Source organism: Anguilla anguilla, chromosome 18 (assembly GCF_013347855.1).
Source record: "Anguilla anguilla isolate fAngAng1 chromosome 18, fAngAng1.pri, whole genome shotgun sequence".
Lineage (NCBI taxonomy): Eukaryota > Metazoa > Chordata > Actinopteri > Anguilliformes > Anguillidae > Anguilla > Anguilla anguilla.
Genome location: NC_049218.1, coordinates 20961034 through 20965978, shown reverse-complemented (window position 1 = coordinate 20965978; position 4945 = coordinate 20961034).

The window sequence follows — 4945 nt, the reverse complement described above, 5'->3', positions numbered from 1 at the left end:
TTTAAAATAGGATAGGTAACAATTGGATGCAAATTAATGAACAATGCAATACATAAAATAGTGTAAAAAAATATTTTTTTAAATTCGCAGAAACTGCTCTCCTAAATTTTGCGATTCAGATTCAGATTAACTTTCTAATTAGCTTCAGTTTTGTCTGCCTATTAAGCAAAAATAAAATAAATCCTCATAAATCCTCATTTACATAAATGGAAAATCAATATGCCTATGTTCAGCTTTGTTCGACAACCAACCAGCGTCCATAAAACTCTGCAGCAATGAACTGTTTTCTTTGGTAAGGGGTTTATAAAAGCCAAGTCAATTCCACATGACTCGACACACTGAGACAGTATAAACAAGCTCGGCGATTGGTGGACTTGTCTGAGCTCGCGTGACGTTCGTTGAAGAGGAGTGGGGTTACGTGAACTTCCCAATGTTCTAGGAGAGGTTTTTACCGGGTGCATTCTTGCCGTACGATTTTGGCTGCACAGGCGTGCATTTGCAGAGCTGTGAGACCTCATGTTCTAAGCCACTCTTGATAGAGCAGTTCTTCTTAATTCAACCTGTCAAATATCTGCATTTTTAATGTATTGACTAAATGCTCCTTGCCTTTCTTGCACGCAAACGTGATTGCAAAAGTATGTACACATATCGGCAATTGTGCATCCTTTCCCCAGAGCACCTGTTTGTGTTCACATCAGCGCTGCAGAATGTCCATGGCTCCTTACTGACAAGGAGAAAGCAGCGAGTTTAGGGTGATTTATTCCCCCACAGGTGCACATGTACAAGTTCCCCATCACCAAGGAATGCTTTGTGAATTTGAGTTTGAATTTGAAAAAAAAAAAAAAAAACCCGAGCATATCGCATAATGAAAATGTGATGCACGTAAGTGAACGTGCATTTATATGAAAGAATGTATTTGTGTATCTCTATTCAGTGTGTCCAGGTAGTGATTTTCAGTGCTTTAAGCTCGCTAATTGCAAGCTATTGAGAAAGTAGTCTAAATTGTAGGTGCACATGTGGTAGATGCTTTTTTTCCTGATGTTTTTTGTTTTTCAGAACTGAAGTTTTTCTTCCATATTTTTGAAGACATTTCTTTGCAGTGTGCCTCTCATCTTGAATCTGGCCAATGTGATTCATTAGTAGAATCTTGGGGGTACAGTGCACAAGCCTTTCTTCTGCCAACGGATGACCCAGTGCTGGCTTCATACAGTCCGATTGCACAGCGAGTCGCAGCACCCTCAGGTCCTGCAGCTTTAGGATCGCAGGCTGTGTCACCGTGACTCATGTTGGAGAATAAATTGAATCTGTGGCTGCAGGGGAGCCCACAGAACCTCTGGCACACTAAAGAACATGGACTTTGTTCACTTCACTGCTAAATACTCATTCTTTTAGCATGACTACCATTCTTTTAGCTTGCAGAAATTAATGAAATGCATAAAAGATTGTAATAAATCTTTCTGTCTGGCACATTCTGACAACCTTCAGTGCGATGTTATTTTGGAAGCAAGGTGGGCCAGTTCATCAAATTGACAACTACATACCTGGAAATTGTCTTGGATTGAAAAGGACGTAGTTAATTAAACTGAGTTGTCATGCTTTTGCTCATAAATGACTCCACTAATTTGGGGCTTGTGTAATGAGGCACAACCTCTGGAGGATTTATCTTCCCGCAAAATCCCTACCCAGTCATTGAGCAATCCTTACACAGTTCTTACATATTCTTTACACAATCCCTACACTATCTCTGCCCAGTCCTATACTGTCTTTATGCTACCGTTACACAACCTCTTCATGGGCCCTACATAATCTATTGCACAGTCCATATACAACTGCTGCACAGTCCCTACACAATCACTATACACTCCCAACACAATATCTACACAATCTTTACACAATCCCAGCATAGCCTCTGTGTACAGCACAGCAGCGTGGAATATTCCACTTGTAGTCAAACAAAGAAGCTTGATTATGCCTTTCTGTATATGTAGAGTTTGTGCTGCAGTTATCACCAGACACACACTGTCAAGTACTAGCTTATCCAAGTCCAGGGGAAGTATTTTAGTCAATTACAGGGTGTGGTGCTGGCATATGATACAATGGGATCCTGCAGCGATACAAATCATAAGATTCTGTTAAAGTCACCCAAACAAACAGGCATTATTTAGCTGATAAAACAGACGGCTGGCATTTAAAAAAAATATTGCATGCATCAGTGTCTAGGCAGCAGTGAAATGAGGAGTTTCTGTAGTGTGCAGTTGTGCACCATGAGCCAGTCTGTACCCAAAGTAAGCGCCAACACAAAGGCGTTGTTTAAGGACGCAGCTCACTCTTAATCACACTGTTCCCCACGTCTCCAGAGCTGGCCTCCCTTTTTGAGGTCCCCGTCATTGTTTTGGCCAGAAGGCAGTGCAGGCTGCAGTGATATCAGGCAGAATGGAATTTCTGAAAAACAGCGCCCTGGCACCATGAGTCACTCCTCCTGAACGCCTGTGTCAGTCATCCTCAAACAGCCTTTCGCCGGGAGCTGCAGTTCAGTGCCGACCGCAACACACGGGACGAATTATAGCACCCTAAACGAAACGGTTAGACTGTGTCCTGTGTGCTTTAAGTTTTGTTTATTCTGGAAAAATGAGTGAGTGTCATTATAGAGAGAAGGGAAGTGAATAAAGGAAAAGTAAATAATAGACGTTGAGTTAACGTTTTAGAATTGACATCTGCAAAGGCAGGAAGGTCAAAGTGGGATGTTTTAAATAAAAAAAGACAAAATCTTTACTCATCAGAGGTTCTTACCTCCCCATGCGTTTGGTTCTTGTTTGGAAACAGTGAACCTAATGTAATTAAATATTGTTTTATCCGATGGAAAAACACAAACACTTATGGCATGAATCCCTCTAATTCCCAAAACATTAATTATGATGCTATACACCTCATTTTAGTATATTGCCAGATGGCACAATATTACAAAGTGCTGTTTTTTGTCATGTTTTAGTGAGGGTCATTATGCTAACTAATAATTAGAGAGGCTTGAGCCTGATCAGATATTTTGTGTTCTGCATTTACTGGCCAAACTCCCACTGAATGACGCCAGAAAAGCAAGCCAACATGTCAAATGGTTTCAGTTTATTTTATTGCAAGCCTTGGGAAATAACATGATGGTGGACAACCTCTTTGCTCCAAATTGTGCGAGTCTGTTCTTCTTCTAAAACAATAATAAACCAGCTGCGGTCCATAAAAGCTGTTTTCGAATACATGTTGGTAGACATGTTGTGCTAACAGCACTTAGCCACACAGGCTTCAATCACTCTGTCACGTCACGTGAAGATATGTAATTGGCTAACATATTCATAACAGCTGCATGTAGGCTTTTAGCTACTGGTATGGCTTATCTAGTTGTATACATACACAGCTGGATATTTGCTGAAGCATTTTAGTTAAGTATCCAGCTGAAGGGTACAATAGCGGTGCTCCACTTGCGAACTGAACCTGCAACCTCTGAGGTTAAAGCCTTGTCCCACAGCCATTGTACTGCACTGCCTGAACTTGCATGCAGGCTCCTCCTCCTTTGTCCCCTTAGCTTCACATGCAGCTAAGTTCGCCTGTCAGGCCCGTTGCAATCGGCCAACCGTACATCAGTTACATCTGGTGAAAACAGGGGTCTTCGCTGAGATAAATGTGCAACAGGCTGCTTGTGTTTTCACTTGAAGCTTGTGCAATACTAAATGCCTACCCTGTGCTGACTGAGTGGGTGAAACTCCCCGTGGGTTTGATCTTGCAGTCTCTGACCGTGCATTACCTCAGTTGGGAGCACAGTTGTACCCACACATTGGCATGGAAGCAACGCTATTATCCCCTCAGCCCAAAGGCAGCCATTACTCGTATTGGCAGTTAATGAGAGCCTGTTCAATTATCCTGAAATACCTCACAGCCTTTCCAATCCAATACAGGACATAATACAACCATTACTCCTTTTATACCAAACCGAGAGGCAAGGCTTTCAACAGTGATGTGCTTTGTAATTGTGGAGAATCCACAGTCAGAATGACAAAATAATTTAGATTTTTCCCGAAAATTAAATATGACAACTTTTCTGGGCTTCAACACTTATAAATACTTATAAAACAGAGCACAGTTCTCTAAATTGAGTGACATCCTCATTTAGAAGCCACTGATTATTTTTTCTTTGTGTGTGTGTGTGTGTGTGTGTGTGTGGAAATGTATAGTCTGTATACAACAATTAAATAAATAAATAAATAAATAATTTCCTAAACCTATATTTATGTTGTAAATGGTCTGGTAATCCAATTACAACTGGTTTTTAACAATAAATGAATCACCTTAATAAAGTGGTTTTCTTCACTAAGACTGGCTGTAGCCCCAGTTTAGAGACTTTTCAAAAAGAGCCAGTGTAATCAAAATACATACAACCCAAATAAATGAAAAATGACTTTGAAGTGAATATCTAGACCAGACAGAAACACAGTGTCCTGATCTCCAGTGCTTGTGTTTTCAATAACATTTTATTATAATTTTATCCTGTTTATAAATCTCAAAAGAGATGCATGTTCTGCTTGCGGCTTAAAAAACACTTCAAATGCAAGAAAAGCGTGATTGCACAGGGTTTTTAACAAGCTGACTGGATGGAAGAGATAGGTGCAGATTCAAACTGAGTAGGCATTCACAGCCTCACAGTGCTGATGCGGGATTGCTCTGTGTTCAGGAGAGCATGGAATTTATTCATCAGCATGAATAAAGAGAGTCCGTAATCCATTAATAAATGTGACTCGCTGGATCTCCCTATGACTACACATGCACTAGCCTTATTAAAATTCACATTTTCAGTCCACACACAAAAATGCTGCTTGCAAACAGTACTCTGGTTCTGGTAAATTATTTGTGTATGCAACAACAGCAACATAAAAGGGTGTACATAATATATGTTATGAAA